Source organism: Mauremys mutica, chromosome 10, assembly GCF_020497125.1.
Source record: "Mauremys mutica isolate MM-2020 ecotype Southern chromosome 10, ASM2049712v1, whole genome shotgun sequence".
NCBI lineage: Eukaryota > Metazoa > Chordata > Testudines > Geoemydidae > Mauremys > Mauremys mutica.
In genome coordinates this window covers 39,233,596-39,252,144 of record NC_059081.1, presented here as the reverse complement: position 1 = coordinate 39,252,144, position 18,549 = coordinate 39,233,596, and the positions used below count along the sequence as shown (strand labels likewise).

Genomic DNA, 18,549 nt, shown 5'->3' with positions numbered 1-18,549 from the left:
GACCCAGCACAGAGGGTCGCAGCATAGTTCAGATTCTTGTGAGTGGCATTGTAACACTGCACACATGTGATATGTCACAACGTCCAGAGTGGAGAGCCAGGCCCAATCCTGCGAGACAGGAGCCATCACTGCCAGGTTGTAGCAGGATTAGCTCATTCTCCAGCCCCGCTTGAAAAGGTACCACACATACACTAAAGGCCACCAGGATGGTGCTCGCCCCCCGACCTCACTTATTTGCTCTGCCACTGCTACCAGCTCCAAACAGCGGAGCTTTATACCCACTTTGCACAATATACAAAAAACTATACATGGTGCAGGACAGTGCAGAATCAGGTCCAATATCTTCAATAATTGTTCTTAAACCAAAAGTGTTATCCATTAAAGCAGACATTTCTTTAACAATTGCCTAGAAATATATCATGACAGATATAAGGATTTTTTTTTTCGAATACCACTAACTTATAATAAGGTGAGCAGATTGCTATTCTGATCTTACAGGAAAAGCTCATGGTACTTTCACAGCAAATATGATTTGCAAAACACATTTCTAAACTAGCCCTGGCCCATCTTGTGGCCTGTAGATTTTCCAGTGAATCTCATTGCAGAATTTTATTACTTTGTGCTTGTAACCATAGTTTTGATTTTAAATTTGCTTTCCATTTTCTATCTCACAGGGAGATGGGAATTACTCATTTCCTCTCACCTTCTTCTATCAATTGAACATCATGAGAATATTACATATGTGCTTCTATTTCTGCTTTGTGTGAAGGATCTGATGTGTGAAATGTGACCATTCAGAATTCTGTTGTGCTATTCCTACTCAAAATAGACATTTGCAATTGAACATTAGAGAAAGAGAAAAATCAGTGTCAGGCATATGGCATAGGTACTTACATTGAAACAAAAAGAAAATGAATGTCCCACAGGATATGGATTGATGATAGGTTTGCAATGATTGTTTTTTTTTTCCCCCTTGGGAGATTATGTCTCTCAGGAGGTGACAAACACTTAAGGGACAATGAACCACTATTTATATAAATGTCCGTCAAAGAAACACTCTAAACAATTGCAAATATTGACTGACATGCAGCAGATTAATTTGACTTCACCATTGTTGAGATAAGATGTAGACAGCTGTTGTGGAGCAGCAGATCTTTTACATCTATATTATTGTACATTACGATATGAGTTCAGAACACAAGGAATTTCTGAGAACAGTAGAAGAAATGCGTAATAGACACTTTGCTTTTCAAATTGAGGCAGATACACCCCCCTAATAATGGAGGCACTAATAATGTTTTTTCCTTTATGCTTGAGATTATCAATGCAAACAATCCCCATTCCCCCACAATGCTAACAAAAGGTTCCCTGGTTTATCTCCATGGCAAGTAGCTACAGCCAGTAAGCACAATGGATCTGAAACATCCTCTGCTACCATCCTGCAACCACTGAAGTGCAGGCAAACATCAGAGGCTACTAGGCCAAAAGCATTTTCCTGTGTTGCAAGAGCTACTTTAATGTGCTTTTTTGTTTGTATTAACATTGCAAGTCCTTGAATTCTACTGCAAAGCAATTATTACAGCTGTCTGTAATCTAAGTGAACCAAGGAAAGGAAATGTGTAATGTTCAAGTCAGTTCAAATAGGGGGGAAACAATGCTGGGAGGAGGGAATACTGCCTTCTCCCACAAAATATCCCGGAACAAAAGATCCATAGATCCCCGTGCCACCCCAAAATTACTTTAGGATTATCTGAAAATGGAACCTTGTCCTTCTCACACTGTAGTGACTTCAAGTTTACCTGCCTTGCTACTAAGCATCACATAACTAGCACTTCTATTGCCTACTAACAGTGGATGCTCCACCACTTGGAAAATCTAAAGTGCTTTTCCATATTCAAATTTAAAAGCCCCTGTGAGGTAAGTAGGTCAGCAGCGTTATAAATGAGAAAACTGAAGCAGAGACATTTAATAGGCTGATTTTCAGAGGTGCTGAGTGCACACAGCCCCACTGATTTCAACCTGAGCCGTGGGAGCTCAATACCTCTGAAAGTCAGACCACAAGAGACTTGGTCCAATACCAGGAATTGAAGTCAGAGCCAAGTATAGAACCCAGAAGTTTCTGGCCCTGACTTAGCCACATCTATTCTTGAGATATTATTGTTTTATTAATTTTAGAAATATGCTCCTTATTGGTATCACAGCCATATTCCCATCTGGGAACTAAAGGAAGAGCTTGTGTGTTCTGGTATTGAATAGGAGGATGTACCAGCTGGAAACTGATAAAAACATTTATTTTGTATTGCAATTAAGTATATCCCTAGAACTTTATTTTAAATATGTTTAAGATATATAAATCCTTGTTTTACTCCCTCCACTATCCCTTCCCCTTTGAAAGAAGGCAGACCATTGTGAAGCAAGATAATTAGGCGTTTATACTGTATTTGTTAGGAGGACTGGGCACAAAGGCAATACTAATAAGACAAGCTGCCTGAAGCTTTGTTGACCGTGGGAAGTGGCGTTACCAAGGTAATCACTTTTAACTGTTCAGCAAAGCTGCTGGGGGAGCTCTGTACTGGGAGGGATATGCGAGCCAAAGCATATTTCCTGAAAAATATAACATGAGCATTCACAGACAATTTGTAGGATTTCCATGTTTTGTCTTAAATATATTATTTCTAGCTTGCTATAAACTGGAAATCTGAGCTCATTGTGAACTTTTAACACTTTTTCCTATCACATCCTGAATCTTGCAGTTGATTTAAAAATCAGCTGAGGCTTAAAGGAAAGCAAACTGAGAATCATTAAGACTCTAAATAAGGCTTTGGCTACACTTACATTTCAAAGCGCTGCGCTTTGAAGCGCTAAGTGTAGTCAAAGCGCCAGCCAGCGCTGGGAGAGAGCTCTCCCAGCGCTGTCCGTACTCCACCTCCCTGTGGGGAATAACGGACAGCGCTGGGGCTTTGACCACACTGGCGCTTTGCAGCGCTGCAAATTTGTAAGTGTAGCCAAGCCCTAAGTTAGGTAAAGAGAGGGACTGGGTCTGGCCTAGCCATAAATTCACTAGGGTGAGGAGGTAAGGAGCTGCAGTCGCCTCACAAAGGCTAAGCACATTTGCAATCTCTGCACTTTCCTGGACGAGCTGTTAGTAGCCTCTAGGGTGCCGTTACTATTGTTATTTGCATTATAATAGTGTAACCCACTGTTCAGTGTGTATGCGGCCCTCAGTGCCCAATCCACAGAGGATTTGAGTATGTTACAGCCCCCAGCTATAGCATTTCGTTCTGGAGCTCAAGTGCAGCAGTTCACACTTTTAGCCCTAGAGGCCCCCTCTTAAGTCCGTGGTCATGACTATAATGGCAGTCGTTACAATAGCACCTAGGACTGGCGCCTCATCATGCCAGGCACTTCACAGACAAGTAACAACCCTGCCCCCAAGAGCTGCGACAGCTAGACAAAACAGACACAAGGGGTGAGAGTGTGAGGGGGAGGGGACAACACAAACAGAAATTAGCAGAAAAACAGAAAGGGGAGGAAGGGAGAGCACCTGTAGGAGCCATGACCTTACCTCTTTCACACCAGTCAGCAGCCAACCCCAGAAAGGAGAGCACAGCACAACATCCCCATCCTCATGGGTGTTGTCTCCGAATATTATGGGACAGATTCCCTGGAGTCACAAAGCAGCCTTAGAAGCAGCTTAATTGGTCAGTGTAGGATTTCCCTGCTTAGGGGATCATCCTGCTAATTGCAGCTGGCATAGTGCACCACCCTTCATTTCTCCAGCTCTCAACATAGGGGATGTGTCCAAGGGAAAGGCACCGTAGCCCAGCAATTCTGAGACTGCACTAACTTTTTGCCAGTATCAGCCCTGTGGACAGATGGCTCCAGGTTCAGGGAACTACAAGGATAGCTTAAAAGCCACATTTAGTATCACCGAGCACAGCTTGTCCAGAGCAGACAGTCTGGCCCAGTATCCTACAGTACTGATACTGTAATATTTGTAAAAAGAACAAGAGTACTTGTGGCACCTTAGAGACTAACAAATTTATTTGAGCATAAGCTTTCGTGGGCTACAGCCCACTTCATCGGACGCACAGAATGGAAAATATAGTGAGGAGATATATATATACACATACAGAGAACATGAACATGAAAAGGTGGGAGTCTCTAAGGTGCCATAAGTACTCCTGTTCTTTTTGCGGATACAGACTAACACGGCTGCTACTCTGAAACCTGTAGTATTTGTGTGTTTGCTATAGCTTCATTTTTGGTTTCTTAAAGCTTAACATGGCAGTTTCCTCAGTGTGGATGAGGCCTTGCAGCTAGACATAGTTGCCAAACTCAGGGTTTGTCTTCACTGCTACACAAGGTGTGTTTTTACCTCAGGGTAATTAACACATGTGAACTATCCTGAAGTAAAAAATGAACAGTGCAGACCACTCACTTTCATTGTACTGTGAGGTAAAGTAGGAACAGTCAGCCCTACACCCCCAACCACTGTTGACTTTGCCTAGTTTACCTCACCGCAAAGTGAAAGTGCCTGGTCTTTACCTCAGAATAGCATAAGTTACCAAGAGGTAAAAAACAAGGCCTCCATTTAAACACTGCTTAGCTCTTTCCATGTTAGGTGGCCGTGCCATGTTATAAAATGGTCTGGCTAACCAAACAGAGTGTTAAACTCCTTAACAAAAATTGTCTGAAAAAAGAAGTCACCAAAAGGTGCGGTGTCCATGATAAGGCCTGTCATTATTTTCGGTGCACAGCGTCTACAGCTTTTTGCCTTCTACGAAAAGTGCCTGCAGCCTTCTACACTGCTCTCGGCACTAAAGATTACTGATAGGTTACACTAGTTTTCTTCCAAGTAAGCTACTTCTGCACTCTGACCACACAAGATGACAGACATCTCCCACAAGATTTTCCCCAACCCCAAACACCCTAATCTCTAACCTCTAGTAGGAAAAATGCCTGGGAATACAGGTAGCATTTGCAGTATTTCCTGAAGGTCACCAAATCTAGGCTCTAGTGAAAGGGAGAAGCAAATTTTAGAGATAAGGACAAAGGCTGCCCATCTCCCAATCCCCACCCCTTAATTTTCATCAGGAAGGGGATGCTACCTCAGAACCTCAGCTGCTCCATGGGTACATCTATGCAGGGCCAGTTTTAGGTTGATTCACCCAATTCCCCGGAAATCGGGCCCCACGTGCCTTTTTAATTTTTACTCACCCAGCGGCACTCCAGGTCTTTGGCAGCATTTTGACGGCGGGCCCTTCACTCGCTCCGGGTTTTCGGCGGCATTTTGGTGGCGGGTCCTTGAGTGCCGCCTAAGACCCGGAGCGAGTGAAGGGCCCGCCGGTGAAATGCCGCCAAAAACCCGGAGCGCCGCCAGGTGAGTACAAATAGGGCCCCGCACTTGCTAAAGCCGGCCCTGTCTACATGGCAATAAAACACTTGTGCTGGCCTATTTCAGCTGACTTGGGCTCGTGTGTCTCAGGGTGCAGGGCTATAAAACTGCAGTGTAGATGTTTGGAGCCCAAGTTCGGAGAGTGCATGGAGGGAGGATCCCGAGCCTAGGCTCCAGCCTGAGAGCTAATGTCTAGACTGCAATTTTATAGCTCCATATCTCAAGCCTCACAAGCCATAGGTGTTTTATTGCAGTGTAGACATATCCTAAATGTCCAGAGGTAATCCTGTATTATCAGCATTTCTTTCACTGCAGTTCTTAACCTAATATTTTCAATACATTCTAGGGATTCCTGTCATATCAAATCTTAGAGCGATTTAAAAACTATATTTTATGTAGAACTCAATTCCAAAACTGTTTGTAACTTGCTGATATGGGTACGAATACATTTTTTCTTCAGCACTCAAGCCCCATGCCTACTGGATTCTAGTGCATTGCATGGAAAGGCAAATAAGAGTGTAAGCAGTCTTCATTCTTTACTGACGTCCTTGAAAAATGCTAACCCTTTAACCTTAGAACATCATTTCTCATGAGATTGATTAAATGAAAAGTCTGGTTTGGTCAATGGTAATTATAGCTGCAGACCCCAAGTTAACCTTGGTGGAGTGCATTTTATCTCGTACATTATGTCAATGAAATGCTTGGGTGTCATTCCACTAAGCTGGTCTCAAATTACATTCTCTTGTAAGATAAAATATTGCCAATATATATTGCCCATATTGTAAATTATCCCTTTATACTATGTAATACGTAACTGGGAATTATTTTTCCTGGGTCAAGAAACATTGAAAAAATACTAAAGCTTGGTTTGCAAAATACCTTTTAAAATAGGGGTCTAGGCTTTGTGACTTTCCTGCCCTTTTATATCTCTTTTGTGTTGCCAGCTCTTCCTGTGGGTGTTACTGTGTTTATATTATTATAAAGCTGAGTTTCTTTAAGGCTCGGCTGGGCTAATCTTTCTACAGTGAGGGGTAAACATTGTCTCTACCCATTTTTATGCCATTTCATCTTGTCACCAGTGAATCATCAAATATGTTAAACACTATGATTCAAAAGAAGAAAATTCAGTTTAATTTGGCCCAGAGGCAGGACTAAGACTTTGATCCCTGATTCTTATCTCACATCAGTGATACATCAGAGATTGCTTTGCCATTTTTCCCAATTTTCACCAGTTTAAGATCAGAATTAGGCCCATGATTTTTAAAACCATTGCATGTGACGGCTATTGAAGTACTGATTCTGGGCTTAATAGCAGAAATATCAGGTCCTTAGTATTTAATTAACATAATCCTAAAAAGCCAAAACATGTTTTAAATACGTCACTGCAGAACAAACATATTGTTAGGCCCCGCCCATTGGTTAGATATTTTAATGCCTTTATCTTCTATAACATAGGGCTTGGCTACACTTGCAAGTTGCAGCGCTGGTAGAGGCTTTCCAGCGCTGCAATTAGTAACCGTCCACACCTGCAAGGCACATCCAGCGCGGCAACTCCCTGGCTGCAGCGCTGGCTGTACACCTGGCCAGGTTGGGGTGTAGTGATTGCAGCGCTGGTGATCCAGCGCTGCTCATCAAGTGTGGACACACACCAGCGCTTTTATTGGCCTCCAGGGAATAAGGAGATATCCCAGAAAGCTTTTAACTAAATTACTCTCTTTGTTTTGTTATGCAGCCTCTCTTTGTTTTGTTGTGAACTCCGATCGGAGCTCCGTTGAACTGCTTATCTAAAAAACAAACACTGATCACAGCAAACAGGAGCTATCTGTACCTGGCTGTGAACGATCAAATGAGAGGCAGGGAGAGAATGTTTGCTTGACAGAGAAACAGCGTTGGAGGTAGGCTGTTTGCAATTAAGACCAAGGGTTCCCGAACATTTTGTGATTTTTCAATCCAGGAAGCTAAAGTGTTGGCTCCAAAAATCCACTCTCTCCCCGCTCCCTGTCACAGTACACCACCCTCCACCCCCCTCTTTTGAAAAGCACGTTGTTGCCACTTGAATGCTGGGATAGCTGCCCATAATGCAGCACTCCCAACAGCGCTGCAAATGTTGCAAATGTGGCCACACACCAGCGCTGGTAGCTGTGAGTGTGGCCACACACCAGCGCTGCTCCTACACAGCTGGATGACCAGCGCTGCAAACTACCAGCGCTGCAAACCGTAAGTGTAGCCAAGCCCATAGCTTTTTTTCCTCCCTTGTTTACAGTGGTAAACCAAATGGCAATATAGACTTTGTACAAGATTTTAGGTCAAATGGGAATTAAGGCCCTATTTTGCATCCTTTCAGAAAATGTATTCTGCTAGGAACTATTCTGCTCCAACACCCCTTTCCAATTTAGCCCTGAGTCTTGGCTGTGCCAGGGTCAGCTGGTTGCAAAGGGAGCAGACATCACTTGCCTTCTGAAAAGCCAGCAAAAGCAAATTTGCATATAGAGCACTTCTTCAGTTCAATCCTTCTCTGCCAGAGGTGTTGCAGTGGTGTGGATTCAGGTGGTTATAACCACCTCCGTGCCAGTTTCCCTGATCCTGGGAAGGAGGATGAGATGATATTTAAAGGTGCTTACTATTGTCTTAAGAACATCTTAAAATTAAAGTTAGCAAAGAAATGGTTGGGAGCAAAGCAAACTGCTTCTGACTGCTGTGGTGGAGACCAGAGTTCTGACAGGCTGCACAAAGGGGCATGGCCGAGCACTATACCATGCTGCAAAGCCAAACCACCTCTGGAAACTGCAGCAAGGCAGGACAGCCTGTGCATCACAGGACTGTGGGAGATGCTGGGCTGCAGAAAGTTAAACAAATGCAACTATCTCACGTATATAAGGCCATTGTATCAGACTGCTTGGACAGATGAGGCCAGCATGATTTGGCCATTTACTTCTAAGCATAGCATGTTTCCCATTATGGCTGTTAATTGAAAATCTAATCCAATTCTTTTTTAAGTGAACAAACAACAAAAATTAAATGGATCATCATGTATAGTTACCATTTCTCCCTTTGTTAATTCATGCTGAAAATTACATGTAGAGCAAGCTGGCTTCAGTTACAACACACACCGGTGAGCTGTGAAATCTAAGTGGCACTACCAGAAATTCAGTTGCTAATGCTTATTTATTTTAAATTACATAATTCAAAAATTCACTCTGTGGTAAAACTAATTTGTCCTATAAGAAGCATATCAGTACTAACAAGACAATAGATATTTTAATTAAAAAATATTTCACAGGTTTACACAAATATCCACAGGTAATTTCTAATCACTGAATAATTTAGCATTACTAGTTGTGTGTATGAGGTGATAGTATGCCAGCGACATGACTTGAGATGACATTTTCAGCAGTCCTAAATTTAACATAACCAAGACATTCGTTTATTTTTTCACTCTTTTTAATAAGAGGGTGCCATGTACCTGCTGTATGCTTTGTTTTAACCAGGGCTGCAACAGTCTCAACATTCCAGCTTCTCAGCAATTGATGAGCTCAGTTTCTTGGGGTTTTGAGCCATCCATCGAAGGAGCTGGGGTTTTAAACACTGCCGTAGCTCTCATTAGGGAGACAGACTGAAAATAAAGGTCCCAATGCAGCAAACAGCCATGTACACAAATAAGTGTTTGCAGGACAGAGGCCACAGAATGTAATGTTGGGAGTATATGGTGAGAGGAAGGAGGACAATTATAAATGTGGGACCTGTTAACCTCGAATCAAAGGAATGCAGCTTCTAAAATAGTAAAAAACCAAAAACAATTAAAAGAACAAAAGAGCTTCCAAAAAGCCTGAAAGAAATTAATAGTAATAAAAATAAAATCCCCACTCCACCCCCAACAATTGATGACCAGTCTTGCTAACTTCAGTCACCCCAACAGTCCACATTAGAAAAATGGACTTTTGGGGAAAGGGAAACCAGCAGCTTTGGCAGGAAAATATTCAAACTAGTCTTTGCATAATTCTCATTCCTACTCAAATAAATAAAATATGCACACTGACAATTGTTAGTATTTTTCATATGGAATAAATAATTCAGAGACAGACATTAACTCTTATTTAAATAGTACCAACATTTTAGAATGTAGGCAAAAAAATCGAGTAAACTCTAGCAGTTATATAACAATTAAATTATTGACCAGTACAACATTGTGACTCTATTCTTACAATTCTTACAGTGGGGCAGAGGAAAAAGGAACAATTTAGGATTAAATTACAATCAAAGTACTGTAAGCGTAAGATGTAAAATGCTTCCTTTGCATAAGTAGAAAAGAAATCGCTTCTCTCAAGAGGAAAAAAAAGGCAGGTAAGGTAAACAAAAAGTGCAAAAAAAAAATCCCAGGCCAAAAAATAAGTGTCTACAGCAGTGAAACTGGTGACAAAGTCTATACGTTACAACTATATCAGTAGCAGGTGACAGAAAGCAATTCAATCCAACATCTCAACCATCCAAGAGTGTAAACAGAAATTCCCTCCATTTTTGTAAGGCTGTTTTAGATTAATTTCCAACATTTTACAGGAAATGTGACTCCTAATTGAGCCAATAAGGTAATAGTTACTTCACTTTAGCCTTATATGGACCCAGTCCTGCAATGTGCTGTGAATCCTTAATTCCCATTGACTCCAACAGGATGACTCATGTAAATGTTGCAGGACTAAACCCTGCAATTCAGAAAAGCATCCCTACTCAAGAAAACATGTAAACACTTGTTTAAAGTTAAGTACATACTTATGTACCTTCCTGAACTGAGTTGTAATCCAATTCCATTGCAGTCAATTGAAAAACTCCCACTGATTCCAGTAAAGTTAAATTAAAGTAGATGAAAGGCTAAGAATTACAAAACATTATTAATATAGCAGTTTTATATTTAACTACAAATATCTTGTAGTTAAATATTAGCAAATCTCTTGCTTATTTTAAGCTAATATTTGATAAACTGGAGAGACAGTCGGTCTGTAACGCCCTTTGTACCCTCTGTTCCGAGCATGAGGAGAAGGGCGTAGACACAGACCAAAGGATGCTGCCACCAGAAATCTTCTGGTCTCAAGCACCTGGAGAGAATTTGCATGCCACAGTAGGATACACATAGGCACCATCAGTTGAAGAATACTTAAATTCAGTTGCCTAGTACAAGTTTGCAAGAAATATTATTCTTAATTACAAAGTATCGAGAAAACAATATTCACTTTAAAGATGATAAATGGTAAGAGAAAAAGTTGAGATCAGTATTTGAGTCTAAAGTTTTCCAAAGTCTGAGGCTGTTCTGAGGTTTGAGGGTGTGGTTTATGCTCATCTCTATTATCTACCCTTTCATCAGAATGCTGATAGATTTTAGTTAGACCCCAAAGCATCATCAGTTAAGATAAGTATAATATGTACAGAGACAAGGTGGGTAAACTAATATCTTTTATTGGACCCACTTCTGTTGAAGACAGAAACAAGCTTTTGAGCTACAAAGAGCTCTTCTTCTTCTGACCTGTCAATTTGCCTTGCAGGTTAAGGACTGGTAAAGCCTAGAGACCATAGGTGCAGACTCTATGGGTGCTCTGGGGTTGGAGCACCCACGGGGAAAAATGCAGCCCCCCTCATCAGCTCCCCTCTGCCCCCAGCACTTCCCGTCCACTAGTGGGCCCTGCAGATCAGCGCCTCTCTCTCCCTCCCCACGCCTCCTGCCCCTTGCAATCAGCTATTTCATGGCGTGCAGGAGGCTCTGGGAGGAAGGAGTGGGGACAGGGCACGCTCGGGGAAGGGAGTAGAATAGGGCAAGAAGAAGTGGGTGGGGCCTTAGGGGAAGTGGTGGGGGTCAAGCACCCCCCGGCACATTGGAAAGTCAATGCAAATGCTAGAGGTGATTGTTTAGGATGGGTGACTATCAGGCTGGTAATGTCAGGGAGCTGACACCCCGTTAAGCCATCAAGTCTCTCTTTTGCTGGAGGCAGAGGGCAGGGCCACCCGGGGGGGGGCAAGTGGGGCAATTTGCCCCAGGCCCCACAGGGGCCCCCACGAGAGTTTTTCAGGGGCCCTGGAGCGGGGTCCTTCACTCGCTCCGGGGGCCCCGGAAAACTCTCGCGGGGCCCAGGCCCCCCGGAGCTTCTTCCACTCCAGGTCTTCCGCCCTGGGGCAGAAGGACACCCTCCCCCCCCCGCCGCCAGACCCCCAGCCACCAAATTGCCGCCAAAGTGCCGGGTGTTCGGCGGTAATTCGGCGGTGGGGGGCCCCCGCCGCGGGTCTTCGGGGCACTTCGACCGCGGGTCCTGGAGCGGAAGGACCCCCCACCGCCAAATTACCGCCGAAGCAGGGCCCCCCCCCACTTAAAAAAAAAAGTTAGTAAACCATTCTTCCCTTTGTAGTGAGGTAGGCATGTTATACTCCAGTTACTAGAGAAAAGTTTAGGTTCATAAGGGTTTTTTATTCTCCTTTTAGTATAAGATATAGATATGGATCTATATCATCTATATATCTTATACTGAAAGAAGAGTAAGACTATATAAATAGAATACACATATTATATATACTCCCTAGACTAATATTGCACATACGAATCTCATAACTCATTAGCAGTCAAAGAAAGTGGCACTTCAAGTTATTAAAAATAATAATTAATTAGAACCAACATTTTCCCCCAGAGTTTAGCAATTATATGTTTTGCAACAGAGGCTAATGTACCTACTGGAAGAAAATATAACAGGTCAATCAAAAGGGAATTGAAGGGGGCCTTACAAGCTCTGAACAAGAGGACTCTTTATGGTCAGCAGCAGAGAGTGGCAGCTGTTCAGAGAAGCTGTTTTCAAGTAAAGTTCTTCAGGGTCTCTTCTTAAAATATAGTATAAGTGTTGGAGCACCAGATGGTACCAAGAACTGAAGGGACTTTCCTAATCCTAATTTGCTTCTTTAGCAACAAGGAGTAACTATGAATTTTGGGATGTGAGTGGGAGTCAGGAATAAAAGGACTGTCCTCTTCCACTTACAACTATGATTGGTGGTAGAGCTGCCAATATTCCTGCCACACTCACTGGTTTCCCTGGCAATAGCAGCTCTGTAAGGAAGCAGAACTCTTAGAGGATCTGAAACTGGGAAACTGAGTATAAGAAGGAAATGGGCAAAAATGAAAGAATCAGGTGAAGGCCAAAGGGGTATGTGTTTGACTTTATGAGCAAAGCTTTAATTTGAAATCCTCCTGTTAACTCAAAACAAGGAAATAGGTGTTAAGATAATGCAGCATTTATAGTCAACATTTTTCAACTGTGTCTGTATTATTAGCCTCTGATCTCAGCATATTGTACATGAAGTGACAATTCATTCTATCTGGGGTATTAATAGTCACCTAGTATCCATTTCATAATATTCTCCAGCCACAAGAATATATCAAAATATTGGTTTGCCAAGAAAGGAAGCTTTACTGTTCCAAGTACTGCAGACAGTACTAATTTGTGAGACATACATTTTGGCAATTTCAATGAACAAGCCCATTTGAAGCATTTTGGACTGTAAAACCCACAGCCCAAATTGTGGAGGGAGGGATAGCCCAGTGGTTTGAGCATTGGCCTCCTAAACCCAGGGTTGAGAGTTCAATCTTTGCAGGGGCCACTAAGAGGTCTGGGGATTGGTCCTGCTTTGAGCAGGGGGTTGGACTAGATGACCTTCCAATCCTGATATTCTATATGGCTAATATACATACCAATCAAGTTACATAGCTCATTATTTTAGCATATGAAAAGTTAATATATTTCTGAAACTTGTTCCAAAACTTTGATTTTGTACAAACAAGCTTTTACAAATTCTAAAAGAAATAGACGTTTCCATGGTTTTTTTTAAATTCCAACAACAGTTGTTTTAAAACAATCATTCCCATAAAGTGTTTGTCAACCCAAATGTTGCAGAATTGAGAAACTGAAATTGTTAGTTACTATCAAAGCAAAAGTTAATGTAATTGATTATTGTCCAAGATGTAAGAAATACAAACAGAAAAAGTAAACCAGATATTAAATTTTTTTCATTTTCAGTAATTAGGTGTTATTAGTAGCACATAGAAATTTATTTTGACCAGTGATTAAATAGACAGTGTCCCCCAACAATATCATTTTGAAAAGTCATTCTCAGAGTTCCTTAACTAGTTTTCTGCCATATTTTTCCAGGTACAGATCAACATATGAAATAAGTGATTTGTAAAATAACTCAGCTTCCACGGTAAATACCAACAGTGCGAGCATCAGTATTCCAACAAGAATAGCCACCACGATGATCCACCAAGGCACTCCTGTATAGAGTGCTACTGTCTTTGCAGGAAAAACAGTAACTCACACCTAAGTGAGGGAAAAAGTTGTAAGTAGAGGTGATGGAAAGTTTGACAAGATCCTAATTGTAACCCAAAATTCACTTCTTCAGCAGTGTCTTGAGTTTTCTGAGCCTTGGAGGCTAGTCACTAGTCTGAAGAGGACATCATGTCTCCCACAACTCTTATATGCCTACTTGAAGCATTTCTAACCACCCAGTTTTCATGAGCAGCATCTGACTATGCCTGACTCATGGGAATGATGTTGGAGAATCCATGGGACATACTCAGGGAGATGTAGTATCCCAGTATATCAGCAAATCCTTCTACACTAATTGAAGATAAAAGTGTGAAGGGCCCACAGCTCAGAAGTACTAGACTCTTCCCTAGCTGAAGGCTCCATGCCAAAGGACACTCAAGGGAGAATGAGAAAAAAAATCTATCAGGAAAAATTGGGTTAAACCAGCCATTAACTGGAACCCCTCCAAAACTAGAAAATAAACCTGCCAAACTCAGGGCAAGGACTGTCTTTTTACTATGTGTTTGAACATCACATAGGACAATGGGGTTCTGATCCTAACTGAGGTCTCTCTATGCCAATAAGGTACAAAATAACAATCATCTCCTAGATCTTCAGTAATGATTTTTCTTTGGGGACGCAGGGAAAGCAGTGTCTAGTGCAGAGGACTGACCTGGAATCATCTTACCCCATTGCTCTCCCTCCCCAATCCATGGGGAGCACCCATGGAAAAAAATTAGTGGGTGCTTAGCACCCACTAGCAGCCAAGCTCCTCCCTCCCCCCCATCTCCTCCCGCCCACCAGCAGTACCACTAATCAACTCCTCCCCCTCCCTCCCAGCACCTCCTGCCCACCACAATCAGCTCTTTTGCGGCATGCAGGAGGCTCTGGGAGGAAGAGGGAGGAACAGGAACAGGGCATGCTCAGGGAAGGGCACAGAACTAAGCAGGAAAAGGCAGGATGGGGATGTAATAGAAACATTGTATTTTATATCATTTAAAATAATAATTAATAATAATGTAGCATGTATTAAATGTATCGGTGTATAATTTGATCATATCCTGCCATCCACCCTTCTTGAAGAGCAAAAAGGAATGGCCTAATGGGCCATTGGTAAAAAATACATCAGCCAGAATTTGTCTGTGCTAATTTCAAGGCAGTGACAGACATTTAAGGGTTACCAATTTGTTGTAGGTTTAGCATTTTAAAATAAGTAAAAAAAGATGCCATAATTGTTTTCTTTTGCATTGCAACTTAATGTTCCTGTTCAAAATGTTGTGTAAATTAATTTTGTTGTGTGTGTGAATGAGGAATGTGTGTGTTCAAAAATAAGTGTAAAAGTCATCGCTAAACCAAATGTACAAGGGAGGAACCAGAGACAGACGCAAGAGCACCAAGAGGTTGCAACACACCCCTATTAAAATGTCAGAGGAGGGCAAATTAACAACTCTAAAAATAAAACAGGAACCTATCAATAAAAACAAAATAGCTATAATCAAAACCAGCATAAAATAACTCCCTTAAAAAAATTAATAAAAAAACAAAAAAATTATAAAAACAAGCACGTGTCAAACAACAATTAATTACAGCATGATGGTGCAAAACTCATTGGTCCCAATAAAAAAAAAGTCACTCTATAAACAGGATGCCTTACCATAAAACTTTGAGTTCATCCTGCCAAGACTTCCCCAAAGCATTGTGTCGTGACCAAAGGAACCTGGCTCCTCCCTACCTGTGATCAGCCTAGCTGGCCACTAGGTTGATCCAAACTCTAAACTGGGAACTATAACATCAACTTGCAGGACAGAGAGAGAGAGTGTGTAATTAAATGCATATGCTAATTGTTGCATCTTCAATAAATGCTGTGTATTGCTTTTCCCCCTAAAAAAAAAAATCCTGTATTTTTATAAGCATAACAGGGGAAGGAATCAGGTGGGGTAGGCACTGGGGCAGACCAGGGGGTTGAGCACCCCCCAGGCTCTTATAATTTTCCTTCTGAAAATAAAGACTTTTTTTCCATCATTAGTGTGGTTCGCGGCAACTTTACATTTCCTTCTTGAGACATGGGACTACTTTAAGACAAAGAATTATATATCGAGAAACAAACTAAATGAAATGGCTTGATTACTAAGCAGAATAGAAATGTGCAACAGATTGTTCAAATATTGGGCATTTAAATATTTAGCTTCTTGAAAGTGTTAAAAATCCAAGTACTGAAGGATAGAGATACTGGCCTATTAAATAATCAAATCTAAAAAGTCAGACTTGTTTATTGTCTATTGCAGTTCCCATAACATAACCCCCTGTTTTCAAGGGTTAATATACTGTAAACATAACTCAGGGAAAACAAGGTTTCCATGTTGGTCTTAAAACATAGTGCTCCATCAGGTAAACAATTTCAAGAAGCAGGCCTTGGAATAAATACAGACAAATCTAAAGCTGTTTGGCCCCAACATAAAACATTTATTCTTCCATTAATTGATGACATCGTAAGGGTATTTCTTACACCTGAACAAGTGAAGATATGGAGGTGAAAGAAGAACAGTGATGGTAGGGCTAATGCGGATATCACTCTAGGGATATGTATGTGTCTGCCACATGACTACTATGACTCCACAGCTGAACACTGCTGCCATGAACAGCATTTCTAGGCATACTTATTTATGTATAAAGCTATGTTTTAGTCACAGGTATTTTTAGTAAAAGTCATGGACAGGTAAACAAAAATTCAAGGCCCTGTGACTTGTCCATGACCTATACTACAAATACCTTTGATTAAATCTTGGGTGGGCTCTGGGTGCTGATGCTGGGGGGGGGGCACCTAGGGCCAGCAGCACCAGCTGCTGGGGGCCGTGGACTGTGGTCGCTCTGGCCGCCCCAGGACCGCTGCCAGGGACTGCTGGAGCAGCAGCTAGTGTGGCTGTCCCCAGGGCCACTCCAGCAGTGGCCGGTGTGGCTGTCCTGGGGGCCACCTGAGCAGCTGGCCCCAGAGCCAGCTGTTTGGGGGGCCCTGGGATCAGCCACACCGGCCGCTGCAGAAGTCACGGAGGTCACAGAAAGTCACGGAATCCATGACTTCTGCAACCTCCATGACAGACATGGAGCCCTACTTATGTGTACTAGCAATGAATGCTAGTATCACAGCAATTACTAGTATTTAAGCTGTACCTTCAGAAAAATGGAGAGGGAAAAAAAAAAGAGAGAGAGGGTGAGTGTTTTGCTTGCACTCCGCTTCAAAGCCAATTCATTTTCTCGTATATTATTTGCATGTTACTCAGAGTGAGTTACTAATCCTACTATGCTCATGAGGAAAAAACTATTCCAAAGTTTGTTTACCGCGTATGTTCAATAAAAGTTCAAATATTGCACTAGTTGAGCAATAAAACAAAGTGGTTTATAGGAGACTGTGTTTATGCACATGCTCATGTAGTTACTAATTGATTTTCAGTGGCAAACTTGGAAGTTCTTACAAAAGAAAGTTTACATTGTTGTTCAACAGAAGCATATGTGACAGATATGGCAATTTCCTGCAATATCTTTGGGACATGTTACTGTATTAACATCATTATGTATCATTGTGGGCCAGACATAGTACAAAATTCTACTGGGGGGAGCAGGGGTGAGGGCAACAACTCATCCAGGAACTAAGAACACTGGGGGGAAATCAGGCAAATTCATTCAGGTTGCAACTCCTCCAGCAAAGTTCCACCACTTCACATATACTGAACTCTGGATTGTCCAGAGACCAGACAGACAAAGAAAGGACTTTTAGATAAATAGCCTGAGTTTAAACTGACTTAGAGACTTCTTTCTGATCCAGCAAACAGACAGGGCCTTCTGTTTTCTCTGCAATGCTTTCACCTTAAGAATAAATGTGCTTGCTGGGACAAATTCAGACTAGACAGCTGTAAGAGAGTGATGGAAAGCAAGTATATAAGCCCTAGAATGGTAAAGGCCCTTTTCCCTATGAGCTGAAAAGAGGCTACCTCAGGTCACCACCACCACCAGAGGGGGAAAACGCTGAGCCCAGCGAGGTGAAGGAGATGCCTTGCCACATTGCTTATAAAGCGCTTTGTGATAACTCATAACCACTGGCTGGCAATGAAATTGCTGATAGCCTTGAATGAGAATGCAAAGCTCCTGTTTAGGCAGACTGGCTTGCTGGGAATATCACAGTTTAGGCAAGGAAGAGTGCAGCCTCGAAAAAACCCAGTCAGAAAGGAGAGAAATGCAGGCCTTGTTGTATTCATTTAGATAGAATAAATGGCCAAAGGTGTTAACATAACCCAGCTCCTCCAGGAACCCAGTCGCTGTCCAACATTAAACAGTGTTCAAGTCCATGGCTTGGTATACAGAGACCTCAGCCTGCTTAGTACCATGGCAAATACACCATTAAAAAAGCCTTTTAACCTTTTATTAAAAGAAAAGAAGGAAATACAATTAAGCATTTGAAATATAAAGTATTAAGTAAGGCTTCATTTTAACAACATCCCTTGTTCCCTTTAGCTGGAAAAATCTCCTTTTCTGACAGTCTCTTAGATGATATAAAAAATGGGGATAACTGTCCTCCTGGGGAAAAGAGTAGAAGTTGAGATGGACTGGAACTGTGGCCCAATCCTATTTCATCCTAGGTAGTGTTGGGGATTCATCTGGAGCCGGTGAAGGTGGTGATGTCATCTGGGTCCCTTTTTCTTTGGCCCAATCTGGAGATCTCTCTCAGGATTAGGATGAAGAAGGACCAGGGTCCCAGGAGATGGTAGAGGTGGCAGCCACAATAGTGAAGCTTGCTCAAATAGCCAATTTTTCTCCCCTAAGTCTCTTTCC

General features: G+C 42.0%; 1 protein-coding gene across 1 annotated transcript in view; it reads right to left on the bottom strand.

Moving 5' to 3' along the window:
- The window catches only part of ITGA6 (integrin subunit alpha 6), a 170,502-nt gene extending 160,242 nt beyond the window's left edge, over positions 1 to 10,260 (bottom strand). The window contains exon 1 of the mRNA XM_045033043.1: positions 10,171 to 10,260. The gene's annotated coding sequence lies outside the window, so the exon portion shown is untranslated. The remainder of the gene's footprint in view (positions 1 to 10,170) is intronic.
- Between the last annotated feature and the right edge of the window lie 8,289 nt (positions 10,261 to 18,549).